This window comes from Mytilus californianus, unplaced genomic scaffold (assembly GCF_021869535.1).
Source record: "Mytilus californianus isolate M0D057914Y unplaced genomic scaffold, xbMytCali1.0.p SCAF_3, whole genome shotgun sequence".
In the NCBI taxonomy this organism is placed as follows: Eukaryota; Metazoa; Mollusca; class Bivalvia; order Mytilida; family Mytilidae; genus Mytilus; species Mytilus californianus.
Genome location: NW_026262679.1, coordinates 85207357 through 85230463, shown reverse-complemented (window position 1 = coordinate 85230463; position 23107 = coordinate 85207357). Strand labels below are relative to the sequence as shown.

Sequence of the window (23107 nt, the reverse complement as noted above, 5' to 3'; positions counted from 1 at the left end):
GTAGGTATTTGGTAATTACATTTGTTCACTTAATGTTCTTAAAACTAATTTATAATTTTTGTTTTTGTTAGATACAGCCTAAAAATGTGAGTCCTATACCATGAAAAATGGTTCCATTGAAGTTCAAGAGGATGATGTCGCATGTAGGTATTTGGTCATTACAAATGTTCTTAAAGCTATCATGGCTATGTTTATATGTGTTAGGTAATAAAAATCAGTTTTTCCTGGAATAGCAGGAAACTTTATTACAAATTGGTCTACAATTTCGTCTTTTATGCCTGTTTAAGGGACGATTATGGTATACTGCAGGAATAATTTTACTATATAGTTAAGTGGGCCTAAAATTGGCCAGCGGCTCAAAAAATATTTGGAAATGCTTTAGTTACCATTTTAGGCAACTTTAATTTTTCATAGTTTTGTTGTCATAGCGTTTTAAAATCTGGATCAGAATGCTGTCAACGCATACATTTTTAATGCGGTGATCCTGCAAATAGGATGGATAGTCAATAGAAGAATATCACAATTTATTAATTAACAACGATTCAATTATGTCAACGTTTGGTTAACGATTTAAGCAGCGGAAAGGGACCCCTCAGATACAATTTTTTTTTGCAGCTTATTTACAGCTGATATTAATTTCTAGTTTTTGTTAAAGATGCTGCACTCCTAGACGGAGAAGATGGTAACTTCATGGTAGATAGCACATGAGGAGGAGTCGCATGTAAGTATTTGGTCATTACAATTGTACTTAAAACTATGTTTATATTTGTTAGGTATTAAAAATCAGTTTTTCCTGAAACAAATTGAAGCTTTATAACAAATTGGTCTAAAATTTCTTTTATTCAAATTTATGCTCTAATGATGTATATTTTAATAAGAATGTATAGTAATTGTATATATACTTCTCTCTAATTTAGTATTTAACATAAATCATGCATCACATTAATTTCTGAATTGATTGCAACAGCAAAAAATCTTGATTTAAAGCTGAAACTAATTTATAATTTTTGTTTTTTTTACAGATACAGCCTAAATATGCAACACTCCTATATCGTGAAAGATGCTTTCATTGTAGATCACACATTAGGACGAGTCACATGTAGGTATAAAAATAGAAAATAGGGGTAAAATGCAGTTTTTGGCTTATATCTCAAAAACTAAAGCATTTAGAGGAACTCTGACATGGGGGTAAAAGTGTTCTTGTACGTCGAGAAATATAGCCACTATGGCTAAAATGGAACGTAGGGGTAAAATGCATTTTTTTGCTTTTGAAGAAAATATGACAGATGCAAATAACATTTAAATGGCATTTTTAAGCCACTCATTAATATATATTGAAAAGCAAAAATAATCATTGATGAAAGATTTAAGCAAAACATCACAGGTGAGCGATTCCTGCTCTTGAGAGCCTCTTGTTCTTAAAACTATGTTTATGTTTGTAAGGTAATAAAAATCTGTTTTTCCTGAAACAACAGCCTGAAGCTTTTTAACTAATTTGTCTAAAATTTCCTCTTTTTTTTCAAATTTATACTCTTAAGTAATATATTTATATAAGAATGTTTTGTATTTGTTTTTGTTTTTAGACTTGTTGCCCGGTTAAGGAGTTGACATAAAACATGCATCACATTAATTTCTGAATTAATTGCAACAGCAAAAAGTCTCTATTTAAAGCTGAAACTAATTTAAAGTTTTTGTTTTTGTTAGATACAGCCTAAATATGTGACAGTCCTATACCATGAAGAATAGTTCCATTGAAGTTCAAGAGGATGATGTCGCATGTAGGTATTTGGTCATTACAAATGTTCTTTAAGCTATGTTTATATGTGTTGGGTAATAAAAATCAGTTTTTCCTGGAATAGCAGGAAACTTTATTACAAATTGGTCTACAATTTCGTCTTTTATGCCTGTTTAAGGGACGATTATGGTATACTGCAGGAATAATTTTACTATATAGTTAAGTGGGCCTAAAATTGGCCAGCGGCTCAAAAAATATTTGGAAATGTTTTAGTTACCATTTTAGGCAACTTTAATTTTTCATAGTTTTGTTGTCATAGCGTTTTAAAATCTGGATCAGAATGCTGTCAACGCATACATTTTTAATGCGGTGATCCTGCAAATAGGATGGATAGTCAATAGAAGAATATCACAATTTATTAATTAACAACGATTCAATTATGTCAACGTTTGGTTAACGATTTAAGCAGCGGAAAGGGACCCCTCAGATACAATTTTTTTTTGCAGCTTATTTACAGCTGATATTAATTTCTAGTTTTTGTTAAAGATGCTGCACTCCTAGACGGAGAAGATGGTAACTTCATGGTAGATAGCACATGAGGAGGAGTCGCATGTAAGTATTTGGTCATTACAATTGTACTTAAAACTATGTTTATATTTGTTAGGTATTAAAAATCAGTTTTTCCTGAAACAAATTGAAGCTTTATAACAAATTGGTCTAAAATTTCTTTTATTCAAATTTATGCTCTAATGATGTATATTTTAATAAGAATGTATAGTAATTGTATATATACTTCTCTCTAATTTAGTATTTAACATAAATCATGCATCACATTAATTTCTGAATTGATTGCAACAGCAAAAAATCTTGATTTAAAGCTGAAACTAATTTATAATTTTTGTTTTTTTTACAGATACAGCCTAAATATGCAACACTCCTATATCGTGAAAGATGCTTTCATTGTAGATCACACATTAGGACGAGTCACATGTAGGTATAAAAATAGAAAATAGGGGTAAAATGCAGTTTTTGGCTTATATCTCAAAAACTAAAGCATTTAGAGGAACTCTGACATGGGGGTAAAAGTGTTCTTGTACGTCGAGAAATATAGCCACTATGGCTAAAATGGAACATAGGGGTAAAATGCATTTTTTTGCTTTTGAAGAAAATATGACAGATGCAAATAACATTTAAATGGCATTTTTAAGCCACTCATTAATATATATTGAAAAGCAAAAATAATCATTGATGAAAGATTTAAGCGAAACATTACAGGTGAGCGATTCCTGCTCTTGAGAGCCTCTTGTTCTTAAAACTATGTTTATGTTTGTTAGGTAATAAAAATCAGTTTTTCCTGAAACAACAGCCTGAAGCTTTATAACTAATTTGTCTAAAATTTCCTCTTTTTTTTCAAATTTATACTCTTAAGTAATATATTTATATAAGAATGTTTTGTATTTGTTTTTAGACTTGTTGCCCGGTTAAGGAGTTGACATAAAACATGCATCACATTAATTTCTGAATTAATTGCAACAGCAAAAAGTCTCTATTTAAAGCTGAAACTAATTTAAAGTTTTTGTTTTTGTTAGATACAGCCTAAATATGTGACAGTCCTATACCATGAAGAATAGTTCCATTGAAGTTCAAGAGGATGATGTCGCATGTAGGTATTTGGTCATTACAAATGTTCTTTAAGCTATGTTTATATGTGTTAGGTAATAAAAATCAGTTTTTCCTGGAATAGCAGGAAACTTTATTACAAATTGGTCTACAATTTCGTCTTTTATGCCTGTTTAAGGGACGATTATGGTATGCTGCAGGAATAATTTTACTTTATAGTTAAGTGGGCCTAAAATTGGCAGACAGCCCAAAAAAATATTTGGAAATGTTTTAGTTACCATTTTAGGCAACTTTAATTTTTTCATAGTTTTGTTGTCATAGCGTTTTAAAATCTGGATCAGAATGCTGTCAACGCATCCATTTTTAATGCGGTGATCCTGCAAATAGGATGGATAGTCAATAGAAGAATATCACAATTTATTAATTAACAACGATTCAATTATGTCAACGTTTGGTTAACGATTTAAGCAGCGGAAAGGGACCCCTCAGATACAATTATTTTTTGCTATGACGCCTTCTATCGACAGCAAAAAATAAAGTAGACTTTCAAATCGTCATTATTAATTGGACTATTGTTAAAGCAGATCGCCCAGCAGTTGGATAAAAGATGCTTTATGTCAAAATGGGTCTCGTAAAAGCAGACCTCCCCAGAGAGCAAACTTTAGATTTTGATGTAACATTGATGAATTTAATGGGCGCTGATCTCGTAAAAGCAGATCACCCAGCAGAGCCGGTTATATAATATGATGAAAACTTGTTTTATAGTAAAAAGTATTTAATTTTATGTCAGGCTCTATTTCATTATCAACCAATTTGAAACTTTATTACAAATTGGTCTAAAAAAAAAATTTCTTCAAATTTATACTCTAATGAAGTATATTCTTATGAGAATTATAGTAATTATAAATATTCATGTCCAACATGCAAAAGATTAAATTCTGAATTAATTGCAACAGCAAATAGTCTCTATTTACAGCTGATATTAATTTCTAGTTTTTGTTAAAGATGCTGCACTCCTAGACGGAGAAGATGGTAACTTCATGGTAGATAGCACATGAGGAGGAGTCGCATGTAAGTATTTGGTCATTACAATTGTACTTAAAACTATGTTTATATTTGTTAGGTATTAAAAATCAGTTTTTCCTGAAACAAATTGAAGCTTTATAACAAATTGGTCTAAAATTTCTTTTATTCAAATTTATGCTCTAATGATGTATATTTTAATAAGAATGTATAGTAATTGTATATATACTTCTCTCTAATTTAGTATTTAACATAAATCATGCATCACATTAATTTCTGAATTGATTGCAACAGCAAAAAGTCTTGATTTAAAGCTGAAACTAATTTATAATTTTTGTTTTTTTTACAGATACAGCCTAAATATGCAACACTCCTATATCGTGAAAGATGCTTTCATCGTAGATCACACATTAGGACGAGTCACATGTAGGTATTTGGTCATTACAATTTTTGAGCTCACCTTTCCGAAGGAAAAGTGAGCTTTTGCCATCACTTGGCGTCCGTCGTCGTCGTCCGTCTGGTGTAAACTATTTCAAAAATCTTCTCCTCTGAAACTACTGAACCAATTCGAACCAAACTTAAGCTGAATGATCCTTAGGGTATCTAGAATTAAGTTTGTGTTTTATTTTCTGTTTCGTCAAAAAACATGGCCAACATGGTTAAAAATAGAAAATAGGGGTAAAATGCAGTTTTTGGCTTATATCTCAAAAACTAAAGCATTTAGAGGAACTCTGACATGGGGGTAAAAGTGTTCTTGTACGTCGAGAAATATAGCCACTATGGCTAAAATGGAACGTAGGGGTAAAATGCATTTTTTTGCTTTTGAAGAAAATATGACAGATGCAAATAACATTTAAATGGCATTTTTAAGCCACTCATTAATATATATTGAAAAGCAAAAATAATCATTGATGAAAGATTTAAGCAAAACATCACAGGTGAGCGATTCCTGCTCTTGAGAGCCTCTTGTTCTTAAAACTATGTTTATGTTTGTAAGGTAATAAAAATCTGTTTTTCCTGAAACAACAGCCTGAAGCTTTTTAACTAATTTGTCTAAAATTTCCTCTTTTTTTTCAAATTTATACTCTTAAGTAATATATTTATATAAGAATGTTTTGTATTTGTTTTTGTTTTTAGACTTGTTGCCCGGTTAAGGAGTTGACATAAAACATGCATCACATTAATTTCTGAATTAATTGCAACAGCAAAAAGTCTCTATTTAAAGCTGAAACTAATTTAAAGTTTTTGTTTTTGTTAGATACAGCCTAAATATGTGACAGTCCTATACCATGAAGAATAGTTCCATTGAAGTTCAAGAGGATGATGTCGCATGTAGGTATTTGGTCATTACAAATGTTCTTTAAGCTATGTTTATATGTGTTGGGTAATAAAAATCAGTTTTTCCTGGAATAGCAGGAAACTTTATTACAAATTGGTCTACAATTTCGTCTTTTATGCCTGTTTAAGGGACGATTATGGTATACTGCAGGAATAATTTTACTATATAGTTAAGTGGGCCTAAAATTGGCTGGCGGCCCAAAAAATATTTGGAAATGTTTTAGTTACCATTTTAGGCAACTTTAATTTTTTCATAGTTTTGTTGTCATAGCGTTTTAAAATCTGGATCAGAATGCTGTCAAGGCATACATTTTTAATGCGGTGATCCTGCAAATAGGATGGATAGTCAATAGAAGAATATCACAATTTATTAATTAACAACGATTCAATTATGTCAACGTTTGGTTAACGATTTAAGCAGCGGAAAGGGACCCCTCAGATACAATTATTTTTTGCTATGACACCTTCTATCGACAGCAAAAAATAAAGTAGACTTTCAAGACGTCATTATTAATTGGACTATTGTTAAAGCAGATCGCCCAGCAGTTGGATAAAAGATGCTTTATGTCAAAATGGGTCTCGTAAAAGCAGACCTCCCCAGAGAGCAAACTTTAGATTTTGATGTAACATTGATGAATTTAATGGGCGCTGATCTCGTAAAAGCAGATCACCCAGCAGAGCCGGTTATATAATATGATGAAAACTTGTTTTATAGTAAAAAGTATTTAATTTTATGTCAGGCTCTATTTCATTATCAACCAATTTGAAACTTTATTACAAATTGGTCTAAAAAAAAATTTTCTTCAAATTTATACTCTAATGAAGTATATTCTTATGAGAATTATAGTAATTATAAATATTCTTGTCCAACATGCAAAAGATTAAATTCTGAATTAATTGCAACAGCAAATAGTCTCTATTTACAGCTGATATTAATTTCTAGTTTTTGTTAAAGATGCTGCACTCCTAGACGGAGAAGATGGTAACTTCATGGTAGATAGCACATGAGGAGGAGTCGCATGTAAGTATTTGGTCATTACAATTGTACTTAAAACTATGTTTATATTTGTTAGGTATTAAAAATCAGTTTTTCCTGAAACAAATTGAAGCTTTATAACAAATTGGTCTAAAATTTCTTTTATTCAAATTTATGCTCTAATGATGTATATTTTAATAAGAATGTATAGTAATTGTATATATACTTCTCTCTAATTTAGTATTTAACATAAATCATGCATCACATTAATTTCTGAATTGATTGCAACAGCAAAAAGTCTTGATTTAAAGCTGAAACTAATTTATAATTTTTGTTTTTTTTACAGATACAGCCTAAATATGCAACACTCCTATATCGTGAAAGATGCTTTCATCGTAGATCACACATTAGGACGAGTCACATGTAGGTATTTGGTCATTACAATTTTTGAGCTCACCTTTCCGAAGGAAAAGTGAGCTTTTGCCATCACTTGGCGTCCGTCGTCGTCGTCCGTCTGGTGTAAACTATTTCAAAAATCTTCTCCTCTGAAACTACTGAACCAATTCGAACCAAACTTAAGCTGAATGATCCTTAGGGTATCTAGAATTAAGTTTGTGTTTTATTTTCTGTTTCGTCAAAAAACATGGCCAACATGGTTAAAAATAGAAAATAGGGGTAAAATGCAGTTTTTGGCTTATATCTCAAAAACTAAAGCATTTAGAGGAACTCTGACATGGGGGTAAAAGTGTTCTTGTACGTCGAGAAATATAGCCACTATGGCTAAAATGGAACGTAGGGGTAAAATGCATTTTTTTGCTTTTGAAGAAAATATGACAGATGCAAATAACATTTAAATGGCATTTTTAAGCCACTCATTAATATATATTGAAAAGCAAAAATAATCATTGATGAAAGATTTAAGCAAAACATCACAGGTGAGCGATTCCTGCTCTTGAGAGCCTCTTGTTCTTAAAACTATGTTTATGTTTGTAAGGTAATAAAAATCTGTTTTTCCTGAAACAACAGCCTGAAGCTTTTTAACTAATTTGTCTAAAATTTCCTCTTTTTTTTCAAATTTATACTCTTAAGTAATATATTTATATAAGAATGTTTTGTATTTGTTTTTGTTTTTAGACTTGTTGCCCGGTTAAGGAGTTGACATAAAACATGCATCACATTAATTTCTGAATTAATTGCAACAGCAAAAAGTCTCTATTTAAAGCTGAAACTAATTTAAAGTTTTTGTTTTTGTTAGATACAGCCTAAATATGTGACAGTCCTATACCATGAAGAATAGTTCCATTGAAGTTCAAGAGGATGATGTCGCATGTAGGTATTTGGTCATTACAAATGTTCTTTAAGCTATGTTTATATGTGTTGGGTAATAAAAATCAGTTTTTCCTGGAATAGCAGGAAACTTTATTACAAATTGGTCTACAATTTCGTCTTTTATGCCTGTTTAAGGGACGATTATGGTATACTGCAGGAATAATTTTACTATATAGTTAAGTGGGCCTAAAATTGGCTGGCGGCCCAAAAAATATTTGGAAATGTTTTAGTTACCATTTTAGGCAACTTTAATTTTTTCATAGTTTTGTTGTCATAGCGTTTTAAAATCTGGATCAGAATGCTGTCAAGGCATACATTTTTAATGCGGTGATCCTGCAAATAGGATGGATAGTCAATAGAAGAATATCACAATTTATTAATTAACAACGATTCAATTATGTCAACGTTTGGTTAACGATTTAAGCAGCGGAAAGGGACCCCTCAGATACAATTATTTTTTGCTATGACACCTTCTATCGACAGCAAAAAATAAAGTAGACTTTCAAGACGTCATTATTAATTGGACTATTGTTAAAGCAGATCGCCCAGCAGTTGGATAAAAGATGCTTTATGTCAAAATGGGTCTCGTAAAAGCAGACCTCCCCAGAGAGCAAACTTTAGATTTTGATGTAACATTGATGAATTTAATGGGCGCTGATCTCGTAAAAGCAGATCACCCAGCAGAGCCGGTTATATAATATGATGAAAACTTGTTTTATAGTAAAAAGTATTTAATTTTATGTCAGGCTCTATTTCATTATCAACCAATTTGAAACTTTATTACAAATTGGTCTAAAAAAAAATTTTCTTCAAATTTATACTCTAATGAAGTATATTCTTATGAGAATTATAGTAATTATAAATATTCTTGTCCAACATGCAAAAGATTAAATTCTGAATTAATTGCAACAGCAAATAGTCTCTATTTACAGCTGATATTAATTTCTAGTTTTTGTTAAAGATGCTGCACTCCTAGACGGAGAAGATGGTAACTTCATGGTAGATAGCACATGAGGAGGAGTCGCATGTAAGTATTTGGTCATTACAATTGTACTTAAAACTATGTTTATATTTGTTAGGTATTAAAAATCAGTTTTTCCTGAAACAAATTGAAGCTTTATAACAAATTGGTCTAAAATTTCTTTTATTCAAATTTATGCTCTAATGATGTATATTTTAATAAGAATGTATAGTAATTGTATATATACTTCTCTCTAATTTAGTATTTAACATAAATCATGCATCACATTAATTTCTGAATTGATTGCAACAGCAAAAAGTCTTGATTTAAAGCTGAAACTAATTTATAATTTTTGTTTTTTTTACAGATACAGCCTAAATATGCAACACTCCTATATCGTGAAAGATGCTTTCATCGTAGATCACACATTAGGACGAGTCACATGTAGGTATTTGGTCATTACAATTTTTGAGCTCACCTTTCCGAAGGAAATATGAGCTTTTGCCATCACTTGGCGTCCGTCGTCGTCGTCCATCCGGTGTAGACTATTTCAAAAATCTTCTCCTCTGAAACTACTGAACCAATTCCAACCAAACTTAAGCTGAATGATCCTTAGGGTATCTAGAATTAAGTTTGTGTTTTATTTTCTGTTTTGTCAAAAAACATGGCCAACATGGTTAAAAATAGAAAATAGGGGTAAAATGCAGTTTTTGGCTTATATCTCAAAAACTAAAGCATTTAGAGGAACTCTGACATGGGGGTAAAAGTGTTCTTGTACGTCGAGAAATATAGCCACTATGGCTAAAATGGAACATAGGGGTAAAATGCATTTTTTTGCTTTTGAAGAAAATATGACAGATGCAAATAACATTTAAATGGCATTTTTAAGCCACTCATTAATATATATTGAAAAGCAAAAATAATCATTGATGAAAGATTTAAGCAAAACATTACAGGTGAGCGATTCCTGCTCTTGAGAGCCTCTTGTTCTTAAAACTATGTTTGTTTGTTAGGTAATAAAAATCTGTTTTTCCTGAAACAACAGCCTGAAGCTTTATAACTAATTTGTCTAAAATTTCCTCTTTTTTTTCAAATTTATACTCTTAAGTAATATATTTTTATAAGAATGTTTTGTATTTGTTTTTAGACTTGTTGCCCGGTTAAGGAGTTGACATAAAACATTCATCACATTAATTTCTGAATTAATTGCAACAGCAAAAAGTCTCTATTTAAAGCTGAAACTAATTTAAAGTTTTTGTTTTTGTTAGATACAGCCTAAATATGTGACAGTCCTATACCATGAAGAATAGTTCCATTGAAGTTCAAGAGGATGATGTCGCATGTAGGTATTTGGTCATTACAAATGTTCTTCAAGCTATGTTTATATGTGTTAGGTAATAAAAATCAGTTTTTCCTGGAATAGCAGGAAACTTTATTACAAATTGGTCTACAATTTCGTCTTTTATGCCTGTTTAAGGGACGATTATGGTATACTGCAGGAATAATTTTACTATATAGTTAAGTGGGCCTAAAATTGGCCGGCGGCCCAAAAAATATTTGGAAATGTTTTAGTTACCATTTTAGGCAACTTTAATTTTTTCATAGTTTTGTTGTCATAGCGTTTTAAAATCTGGATCAGAATGCTGTCAAGGCATACATTTTTAATGCGGTGATCCTGCAAATAGGATGGATAGTCAATAGAAGAATATCACAATTTATTAATTAACAACGATTCAATTATGTCAACGTTTGGTTAACGATTTAAGCAGCGGAAAGGGACCCCTCAGATACAATTATTTTTTGCTAGGACGCCTTTTATCGACAGCAAAAAATAAAGTAGACTTTCAAGACGTCATTATTAATTGGACTATTGTTAAAGCAGATCGCCCAGCAGTTGGATAAAAGATGCTTCATGTCAAAATGGGTCTCGTAAAAGCAGACCTCCCCAGAGAGCAAACTTTAGATTTTGATGTAACATTGATGAATTTAATGGGCACTGATCTCGTAAAAGCAGATCACCCAGCAGAGCCGGTTATATAATATGATGAAAACTTGTTTTATAGTAAAAAGTATTTAATTTTATGTCAGGCTCTATTTCATTATCAACCAATTTGAAACTTTATTACAAATTGGTCTAAAAAAAAATTTTCTTCAAATTTATACTCTAATGAAGTATATTCTTATGAGAATTATAGTAATTATAAATATTCTTGTCCAACATGCAAAAGATTAAATTCTGAATTAATTGCAACAGCAAATAGTCTCTATTTACAGCTGATATTAATTTCTAGTTTTTGTTAAAGATGCTGCACTCCTAGACGGAGAAGATGGTAACTTCATGGTAGATAGCACATGAGGAGGAGTCGCATGTAAGTATTTGGTCATTACAATTGTACTTAAAACTATGTTTATATTTGTTAGGTATTAAAAATCAGTTTTTCCTGAAACAAATTGAAGCTTTATAACAAATTGGTCTAAAATTTCTTTTATTCAAATTTATGCTCTAATGATGTATATTTTAATAAGAATGTATAGTAATTGTATATATACTTCTCTCTAATTTAGTATTTAACATAAATCATGCATCACATTAATTTCTGAATTGATTGCAACAGCAAAAAGTCTTGATTTAAAGCTGAAACTAATTTATAATTTTTGTTTTTTTTACAGATACAGCCTAAATATGCAACACTCCTATATCGTGAAAGATGCTTTCATCGTAGATCACACATTAGGACGAGTCACATGTAGGTATTTGGTCATTACAATTTTTGAGCTCACCTTTCCGAAGGAAATGTGAGCTTTTGCCATCACTTGGCGTCTGTCGTCGTCGTCCGTCCGGTGTAAACTATTTCAAAAATCTTCTCCTCTGAAACTACTGAACCAATTCCAACCAAACTTAAGCTGAATGATCCTTAGGGTATCTAGAATTAAGTTTGTGTTTTATTTTCTGTTTCATCAAAAAACATGGCCAACATGGTTAAAAATAGAAAATAGGGGTAAAATGCAGTTTTTGGCTTATATCTCAAAAACTAAAGCATTTAGAGGAACTCTGACATGGGGGTAAAAGTGTTCTTGTACGTCGAGAAATATAGCCACTATGGCTAAAATGGAACATAGGGGTAAAATGCATTTTTAGCTCACCTGACCTGAAAGGTCAAGTGAGCTTTTCTCATCACTTTGCGTCCGTCGTCCGTCGTCCGTAAACTTTTACAAAAATCTTCTCCTCTGAAACTACTGGGCCAAATTTAACCAAACTTGGCCACAATCATTATTGGGGTATCTAGTTTTAAAAATGTGTGGCGTGACCCGGTCAACCAACCAAGATGGCCGCCACGGCTAAAAATAGAACATAGGGGTAAAATGCAGTTTTTAGCTTATAACTCAAAAACCAAAGCATTAAGAGCAAATCTGACATGGGGTAAAATTGTTCTTCAGGTCAAGATCTATCTGCCCTGAAATTTTCAGATGAATCGGACAACCTGTTATTGGGTTGCTGCCCCTGAATTGGTAATTTTAAGGAAATTTTGCTGTTTTTGGTTATTATCTTGAATATTATTATAGATAGAGATAAACTGTAAACAGCAATAATGTTCAGCAAAGTAAGATTTACAAATAAGTCAATATAACCGAAATGGTCAGTTGACCCCTTTAGGAGTAATTGCCCTTTATAGTCAATTTTTAACCATTTTTCGTAAATCTTAGTCATCTTTTACAAAAATCTTCTCCTCTGAAACAACTGGGCCAAATTAAACCAAACTTGGCCACAATCATCATTGGGGTATATAGTTTAAAAAATGTGTGGCGTGACCTGGCCAACCAACCAAGATGGCCGCCACAGCTAAAAATAAAACATAGGGGTAAAATGCAGTTTTTGGCTTGTAACTCAAAAACCAAAGCATTTAGAGCAAATCTGACATAAAGTAAAATTGTTTATCAGGTCAAGATCTATCTGCCCTGAAATTTTCAGATGAATCGAACAACCTGTTGTTGGGTTGCTGCCCCTGAATTGGTAATTTTAAGGAAATTTTGCAGTTTTTGGTTATTATCTTGAATATTATTATAGATAGAGATAAACTGTAAACAGCAATAATGTTCAGCAAAGTAAGATTAACAAATAAGTCAACATGACTGAAATGGTCAGTTGACCCCTTTATGAGTAATTGCCCTTTATAGTCAATTTTTAACCATTTTTCGTAAATCTTAGTCATCTTTTACAAAAATCTTCTCCTCTGAAACAACTGGGCCAAATTAAACCAAACTTGGCCACAATCATCATTTGGTTATATAGTTTTAAAAATGTGTGGCGTGACCTGGTCAACCAACCAAGATGGCCGCCACGGCTAAAAATAGAACATAGGGGTAAAATTCAGTTTTTGGCTTTTAATTCAAAAACCAAAGCATTTAAAGCAAATCTGACATGAAGTAAAATTGTTTATCAGGTCAAGATCTATCTGCCCTGAAATTTTCAGATGAATCGGACAACCCGTTGTTGGGTTGCTGCCCCTGAATTGGTAATTTTAAGGTAATTTTGCTGTTTTTGGTTATTATCTTGAATATTATTATAGATAGAGATAAACTGTAAAAAACAATAAATGTCGGCAAAGTAAGACCTACAAATAAGTCAACATGACCGAAATTGTCAGTTGACCCCTTTATGAGTAATTGCCCTTTATAGTCAATTTTTAACCATTTTTCGTAAATCTTAGTCATCTTTTACAAAAATCTTCTCCTCTGAAACAACTGGGCCAAATTAAACCAAACTTGGCCACAATCATCATTTGGTTATATAGTTTTAAAAATGTGTGGCGTGACCTGGTCAACCAACCAAGATGGCCGCCACGGCTAAAAATAGAACATAGGGGTAAAATTCAGTTTTTGGCTTTTAATTCAAAAACCAAAGCATTTAAAGCAAATCTGACATGAAGTAAAATTGTTTATCAGGTCAAGATCTATCTGCCCTGAAATTTTCAGATGAATCGGACAACCCGTTGTTGGGTTGCTGCCCCTGAATTGGTAATTTTAAGGTAATTTTGCTGTTTTTGGTTATTATCTTGAATATTATTATAGATAGAGATAAACTGTAAAAAACAATAAATGTCGGCAAAGTAAGACCTACAAATAAGTCAACATGACCGAAATTGTCAGTTGACCCCTTTAGGAGTTATTGCCCTTTATAGTCAATTTTTAATCATTTTTTCGTAAATCTTAGTAATCTTTTACAAAAATCTTCTCCTCTGAAACTACTGGGCCAAGTTAATTATAGATAGAGATAATTGTAAGCAGGAAAAATGTTCAGTAAATTAAGATGTACAAACACATCACCATCACCAAAACACAATTTTGTCATGAATCCATCTGCGTCCTTTGTTTAATATTCACATAGACCAAGGTGAGCGACACAGGCTCTTTAGAGCCTCTAGTTTTGCTTTTGAAGAAAATATGACAGATGCAAATAACATTTAAATGGCATTTTTAAGCCACTCATTAATATATATTGAAAAGCAAAAATAATCATTGATGAAAGATTTAAGCAAAACATTACAGGTGAGCGATTCCTGCTCTTGAGAGCCTCTTGTTCTTAAAACTATGTTTATGTTTGTTAGGTAATAAAAATCTGTTTTTCCTGAAACAACAGCCTGAAGCTTTATAACTAATTTGTCTAAAATTTCCTCTTTTTTTTCAAGTTTATACTCTTAAGTAATATATTTATATAAGAATGTTTTGTATTTGTTTTTAGACTTGTTGCCCGGTTAAGGAGTTGACATAAAACATGCATCACATTAATTTCTGAATTAATTGCAACAGCAAAAAGTCTCTATTTAAAGCTGAAACTAATTTAAAGTTTTTGTTTTTGTTAGATACAGCCTAAATATGTGACAGTCCTATACCATGAAGAATAGTTCCATTGAAGTTCAAGAGGATGATGTCGCATGTAGGTATTTGGTCATTACAAATGTTCTTTAAGCTATGTTTATATGTGTTAGGTAATAAAAATCAGTTTTTCCTGGAATAGCAGGAAACTTTATTACAAATTGGTCTACGATTTCGTCTTTTATGCCTGTTTAAGGGACGATTATGGTATACTGCAGGAATAATTTTACTATATAGTTAAGTGGGCCTAAAATTGGCCGGCGGCCCAAAAAATATTTGGAAATGTTTTAGTTACCATTTTAGGCAACTTTAATTTTTTCATAGTTTTGTTGTCATAGCGTTTTAAAATCTGGATCAGAATGCTGTCAAGGCATACATTTTTAATGCGGTGATCCTGCAAATAGGATGGATAGTCAATAGAAGAATATCACAATTTATTAATTAACAACGATTCAATTATGTCAACGTTTGGTTAACGATTTAAGCAGCGGAAAGGGACCCCTCAGATACAATTATTTTTTGCTATGACGCCTTTTATCGACAGCAAAAAATAAAGTAGACTTTCAAGACGTCATTATTAATTGGACTATTGTTAAAGCAGATCGCCCAGCAGTTGGATAAAAGATGCTTCATGTCAAAATGGGTCTCGTAAAAGCAGACCTCCCCAGAGAGCAAACTTTAGATTTTGATGTAACATTGATGAATTTAATGGGCGCTGATCTCGTAAAAGCAGATCACCCAGCAGAGCCGGTTATATAATATGATGAAAACTTGTTTTATAGTAAAAAGTATTTAATTTTATGTCAGGCTCTTTTTCATTATCAACCAATTTGAAAATTTATTACAAATTGGTCTAAAAAAAAAATTTCTTGAAATTTATACTCTAATGAAGTATATTCTTATGAGAATTATAGTAATTATAAATATTCTTGTCCAACATGCAAAAGATTAAATTCTGAATTAATTGCAACAGCAAATAGTCTCTATTTACAGCTGATATTAATTTCTGGTTTTTGTTAAAGATGCTGCACTCCTAGACGGAGAAGATGGTAACTTCATGGTAGATAGCACATGAGGAGGAGTCGCATGTAAGTATTTGGTCATTACAATTGTACTTAAAACTATGTTTATATTTGTTAGGTATTAAAAATCAGTTTTTCCTGAAACAAATTGAAGCTTTATAACAAATTGGTCTAAAATTTCTTTTATTCAAATTTATGCTCTAATGATGTATATTTTAATAAGAATGTATAGTAATTGTATATATACTTCTCTCTAGTTTAGTATTTAACATAAATCATGCATCACATTAATTTCTGAATTGATTGCAACAGCAAAAAGTCTTGATTTAAAGCTGAAACTAATTTATAATTTTTGTTTATTTTACAGATACAGCCTAAATATGCAACACTCCTATATCTTGAAAGATGATTTCATCGTAGATCACACATAAGGACGAGTCACATGTAGGTATTTGGTCATTACAATTTTTGAGCTCACCTTTCCGAAGGAAATTTGAGCTTTTGCCATCACTTGGCGTCCGTCGTCGTCGTCGTCTGTTCGGTGTAAACTATTTCAAAAATCTTCTCTGAAACTACTGAACCAATTCCAACCAAACTTAAGCTGAATGATCCTTAGGGTATCTAGAATTAAGTTTGTGTTTTATTTTCTGTTTCATCAAAAAACATGGCCAACATGGTTAAAAATAGAAAATAGGGGTAAAATGCAGTTTTTGGCTTATATCTCAAAAACTAAAGCATTTAGAGGAACTCTGACATGGGGGTAAAAGTGTTCTTGTACGTCGAGAAATATAGCCACTATGGCTAAAATGGAACATAGGGGTAAAATGCATTTTTTTGCTTTTGAAGAAAATATGACAGATGCAAATAACATTTAAATGGCATTTTTAAGCCACTCATTAATATATATTGAAAAGCAAAAATAATCATTGATGAAAGATTTAAGCAAAACATTACAGGTGAGCGATTCCTGCTCTTGAGAGCCTCTTGTTCTTAAAACTATGTTTATGTTTGTTAGGTAATAAAAATCTGTTTTTCCTGAAACAACAGCCTGAAGCTTTATAACTAATTTGTCTAAAATTTCCTCTTTTTTTTCAAGTTTATACTCTTAAGTAATATATTTATATAAGAATGTTTTGTATTTGTTTTTAGACTTGTTGCCTGGTTAAGGAGTTGACATAAAACATGCATCACATTAATTTCTGAATTAATTGCAACAGCAAAAAGTCTCTATTTAAAGCTGAAACTAATTTAAAGTTTTTGTTTTTGTTAGATACAGCCTAAATATGTGACAGTCCTATACCATGAAGAATAGTTCCATTGAAGTTCAAGAGGATGATGTCGCATGTAGGTATTTGGTCATTACAAATGTTCTTTAAGCTATGTTTATATGTGTTAGGTAATAAAAATCAGTTTTTCCTGGAATAGCAGGAAACTTTATTACAAATTGGTCTACAATTTCGTCTTTTATGCCTGTTTAAGGGACGATTATGGTATACTGCAGGAATAATTTTACTATATAGTTAAGTGGGCCTAAAATTGGCCGGCGGCCCAAAAAATATTTGGAAATGTTTTAGTTACCATTTTAGGCAACTTTAATTTTTTCATAGTTTTGTTGTCATAGCGTTTTAAAATCTGGATCAGAATGCTGTCAAGGCATACATTTTTAATGCGGTGATCCTGCAAATAGGATGGATAGTCAATAGAAGAATATCACAATTTATTAATTAACAACGATTCAATTATGTCAACGTTTGGTTAACGATTTAAGCAGCGGAAAGGGACCCCTCAGATACAATTATTTTTTGCTATGACGCCTTTTATCGACAGCAAAAAATAAAGTAGACTTTCAAGACGTCATTATTAATTGGACTATTGTTAAAGCAGATCGCCCAGCAGTTGGATAAAAGATGCTTCATGTCAAAATGGGTCTCGTAAAAGCAGACCTCCCCAGAGAGCAAACTTTAGATTTTGATGTAACATTGATGAATTTAATGGGCGCTGATCTCGTAAAAGCAGATCACCAAGCAGAGCCGGTTATATAATATGATGAAAACTTGTTTTATAGTAAAAAGTATTTAATTTTATGTCAGGCTCTTTTTCATTATCAACCAATTTGAAAATTTATTACAAATTGGTCTAAAAAAAAAATTTCTTGAAATTTATACTCTAATGAAGTATATTCTTATGAGAATTATAGTAATTATAAATATTCTTGTCCAACATGCAAAAGATTAAATTCTGAATTAATTGCAACAGCAAATAGTCTCTATTTACAGCTGATATTAATTTCTGGTTTTTGTTAAAGATGCTGCACTCCTAGACGGAGAAGATGGTAACTTCATGGTAGATAGCACATGAGGAGGAGTCGCATGTAAGTATTTGGTCATTACAATTGTACTTAAAACTATGTTTATATTTGTTAGGTATTAAAAATCAGTTTTTCCTGAAACAAATTGAAGCTTTATAACAAATTGGTCTAAAATTTCTTTTATTCAAATTTATGCTCTAATGATGTATATTTTAATAAGAATGTATAGTAATTGTATATATACTTCTCTCTAGTTTAGTATTTAACATAAATCATGCATCACATTAATTTCTGAATTGATTGCAACAGCAAAAAGTCTTGATTTAAAGCTGAAACTAATTTATAATTTTTGTTTATTTTACAGATACAGCCTAAATATGCAACACTCCTATATCGTGAAAGATGCTTTCATCGTAGATCACACATTAGGACGAGTCACATGTAGGTATTTGGTCATTACAATTTTTGAGCTCACCTTTCCGAAGGAAATTTGAGCTTTTGCCATCACTTGGAGTCCGTCGTCGTCGTCGTCTGTTCGGTGTAAACTATTTCAAAAATCTTCTCTGAAACTACTGAACCAATTCCAACCAAACTTAAGCTGAATGATCCTTAGGGTATCTAGAATTAAGTTTGTGTTTTATTTTCTGTTTCGTCAAAAAACATGGCCAACATGGTTAAAAATAGAAAATAGGGGTAAAATGCAGTTTTTGGCTTATATCTCAAAAACTAAAGCATTTAGAGGAACTCTGACATGGGGGTAAAAGTGTTCTTGTACGTCGAGAAATATAGCCACTATGGCTAAAATGGAACATAGGGGTAAAATGCATTTTTTTGCTTTTGAAGAAAATATGACAGATGCAAATAACATTTAAATGGCATTTTTAAGCCACTCATTAATATATATTGAAAAGCAAAAATAATCATTGATGAAAGATTTAAGCAAAACATTACAGGTGAGCGATTCCTGCTCTTGAGAGCCTCTTGTTCTTAAAACTATGTTTATGTTTGTTAGGTAATAAAAATCTGTTTTTCCTGAAACAACAGCCTGAAGCTTTATAACTAATTTGTCTAAAATTTCCTCTTTTTTTTCAAGTTTATACTCTTAAGTAATATATTTATATAAGAATGTTTTGTATTTGTTTTTAGACTTGTTGCCCGGTTAAGGAGTTGACATAAAACATGCATCACATTAATTTCTGAATTAATTGCAACAGCAAAAAGTCTCTATTTAAAGCTGAAACTAATTTAAAGTTTTTGTTTTTGTTAGATACAGCCTAAATATGTGACAGTCCTATACCATGAAGAATAGTTCCATTGAAGTTCAAGAGGATGATGTCGCATGTAGGTATTTGGTCATTACAAATGTTCTTTAAGCTATGTTTATATGTGTTAGGTAATAAAAATCAGTTTTTCCTGGAATAGCAGGAAACTTTATTACAAATTGGTCTACAATTTCGTCTTTTATGCCTGTTTAAGGGACGATTATGGTATACTGCAGGAATAATTTTACTATATAGTTAAGTGGGCCTAAAATTGGCTGGCGGCCCAAAAAATATTTGGAAATGTTTTAGTTACCATTTTAGGCAACTTTAATTTTTTCATAGTTTTGTTGTCATAGCGTTTTAAAATCTGGATCAGAATGCTGTCAACGCATTCATTTTTAATGCGTTGATCCTGCAAATAGGATGGATAGTCAATAGAAGAATATCACAATTTATTAATTAACAACGATTCAATTATGTCAACGTTTGGTTAACGATTTAAGCAGCGGAAAGGGACCCCTCAGATACAATTATTTTTTGCTATGATGCCTTCTATCGACAGCAAAAAATAAAGTAGACTTTCAAGACGTCATTATTAATTGGACTATTGTTAAAGCAGATCGCCCAGCAGTTGGATAAAAGATGCTTTATGTCAAAATGGGTCTCGTAAAAGCAGACCTCCCCAGAGAGCAAACTTTAGATTTTGATGTAACATTGATGAATTTAATGGGCGCTGATCTCGTAAAAGCAGATCACCCAGCAGAGCCGGTTATATAATATGATGAAAACTTGTTTTATAGTAAAAAGTATTTAATTTTATGTCAGGCTCTTTTTCATTATCAACCAATTTGAAACTTTATTACAAATTGGTCTAAAAAAAAAATTTCTTGAAATTTATACTCTAATGAAGTATATTCTTATGAGAATTATAGTAATTATAAATATTCTTGTCCAACATGCAAAAGATTAAATTCTGAATTAATTGCAACAGCAAATAGTCTCTATTTACAGCTGATATTAATTTCTAGTTTTTGTTAAAGATGCTGCACTCCTAGACGGAGAAGATGATAACTTCATGGTAGATAGCACATGAGGAGGAGTCGCATGTAAGTATTTGGTCATTACAATTGTACTTAAAACTATGTTTATATTTGTTAGGTATTAAAAATCAGTTTTTCCTGAAACAAATTGAAGCTTTATAACAAATTGGTCTAAAATTTCTTTTATTCAAATTTATGCTCTAATGATGTATATTTTAATAAGAATGTATAGTAATTGTATATATACTTCTCTCTAGTTTAGTATTTAACATAAATCATGCATCACATTAATTTCTGAATTGATTGCAACAGCGGAAATTCTTGATTTAAAGCTGAAACTAATTTATAATTTTTGTTTATTTTACAGATACAGCCTAAATATGCAACACTCCTATATCGTGAAAGATGCTTTCATCGTAGATCACACATTAGGACGAGTCACATGTAAGTATTTGGTCATTATAATTTTTGAGCTCACCTTTCGGAAATGTGAGCTTTTGCCATCACTTGGCGTCCGTCGTCGTCGTCGTCGTCTGTTCGGTGTAAACTATTTCAAAAATCTTCTCTGAAACTACTGAACCAATTCCAACCAAACTTAAGCTGAATGATCCTTAGGGTATCTAGAATTAAGTTTGTGTTTTATTTTCTGTTTCGTCAAAAAACATGGCCAACATGGTTAAAAATAGAAAATAGGGGTAAAATGCAGTTTTTGGCTTATATCTCAAAAACTAAAGCATTTAGAGGAACTCTGACATGGGGGTAAAAGTGTTCTTGTACGTCGAGAAATATAGCCACTATGGCTAAAATGGAACATAGGGGTAAAATGCATTTTTTTGCTTTTGAAGAAAATATGACAGATGCAAATAACATTTAAATGGCATTTTTAAGCCACTCATTAATATATATTGAAAAGCAAAAATAATCATTGATGAAAGATTTAAGCAAAACATTACAGGTGAGCGATTCCTGCTCTTGAGAGCCTCTTGTTCTTAAAACTATGTTTATGTTTGTTAGGTAATAAAAATCTGTTTTTCCTGAAACAACAGCCTGAAGCTTTATAACTAATTTGTCTAAAATTTCCTCTTTTTTTTTTTCAAATTTATACTCTTAAGTAATATATTTATATAAGAATGTTTTGTATATGTTTTTAGACTTGTTGTTGCCCGGTTAAGGAGTTGACATAAAACATGCATCACATTAATTTCTGAATTAATTGCAACAGCAAAAAGTCTCTATTTAAAGCTGAAACTAATTTAAAGTTTTTGTTTTTGTTAGATACAGCCTAAATATGTGACAGTCCTATACCATGAAGAATAGTTCCATTGAAGTTCAAGAGGATGATGTCGCATGTAGGTATTTGGTCATTACAAATGTTCTTTAAGCTATGTTTATATGTGTTAGGTAATAAAAATCAGTTTTTCCTGGAATAGCAGGAAACTTTATTACAAATTGGTCTACAATTTCGTCTTTTATGCCTGTTTAAGGGACGATTATGGTATACTGCAGGAATAATTTTACTATATAGTTAAGTGGGCCTAAAATTGGCTGGCGGCCCAAAAAATATTTGGAAATGTTTTAGTTACCATTTTAGGCAACTTTAATTTTTTCATAGTTTTGTTGTCATAGCGTTTTAAAATCTGGATCAGAATGCTGTCAACGCATTCATTTTTAATGCGGTGATCCTGCAAATAGGATGGATAGTCAATAGAAGAATATCACAATTTATTAATTATCACGATTCAATTATGTCAACGTTTGGTTAACGATTTAAGCAGCGGAAAGGGACCCCTCAGATACAATTATTTTTTGCTATGACGCCTTCTATCGACAGCAAAAAATAAAGTAGACTTTCAAGACGTCATTATTAATTGGACTATTGTTAAAGCAGATCGCCCAGCAGTTGGATAAAAGATGCTTTATGTCAAAATGGGTCTCGTAAAAGCAGACCTCCCCAGAGAGCAAACTTTAAATTTTGATGTAACATTGATGAATTTAATGGGCGCTGATCTCGTAAAAGCAGATCACCCAGCAGAGCCGGTTATATAATATGATGAAAACTTGTTTTATAGTAAAAAGTATTTAATTTTATGTCAGGCTCTATTTCATTATCAACCAATTTGAAACTTTATTACAAATTGGTCTAAAAAAAAATTTCTTCAAATTTATACTCTAATGAAGTATATTCTTATGAGAATTATAGTAATTATAAATATTCTTGTCCAACATGCAAAAGATTAAATTCTGAATTAATTGCAACAGCAAATAGTCTCTATTTACAGCTGATATTAATTTCTAGTTTTTGTTAAAGATGCTGCACTCCTAGACGGAGAAGATGGTAACTTCATGGTAGATAGCACATGAGGAGGAGTCGCATGTAAGTATTTGGTCATTACAATTGTACTTAAAACTATGTTTATATTTGTTAGGTATTAAAAATCAGTTTTTCCTGAAACAAATTGAAGCTTTATAACAAATTGGTCTAAAATTTCTTTTATTCAAATTTATGCTCTAATGATGTATATTTTAATAAGAATGTATAGTAATTGTATATATACTTCTCTCTAATTTAGTATTTAACATAAATCATGCATCACATTAATTTCTGAATTGATTGCAACA

The 23107-nt window shown here is 31.4% G+C and overlaps 1 long non-coding RNA gene across 14 annotated transcripts in view; it reads left to right on the top strand.

Annotated features, from left to right (window-relative positions):
* The first annotated feature begins 643 nt into the window (after positions 1-643).
* LOC127735279 (uncharacterized) overlaps positions 644-23107 on the top strand; it is a 131828-nt gene continuing 109364 nt past the window's right edge. For 6 of the 14 annotated variants that reach the window (XR_007998218.1, XR_007998219.1, XR_007998220.1 and 3 more), the window contains exons 1-5: positions 644-721; positions 1023-1099; positions 1705-1778; positions 2282-2347; positions 2649-2725. This is a non-coding gene — a long non-coding RNA (uncharacterized LOC127735279). Of the gene's footprint in view, positions 722-1022; positions 1100-1704; positions 1779-2281; positions 2348-2648; positions 2726-3324; positions 3399-5636; positions 5711-7947; positions 8022-10250; positions 10325-14843; positions 14918-17148; positions 17223-19453; positions 19528-21763; positions 21838-23107 lie in introns of all 14 variants that reach the window. The other 8 variants (XR_007998225.1, XR_007998222.1, XR_007998217.1 and 5 more) reach the window with 8 other exon arrangements.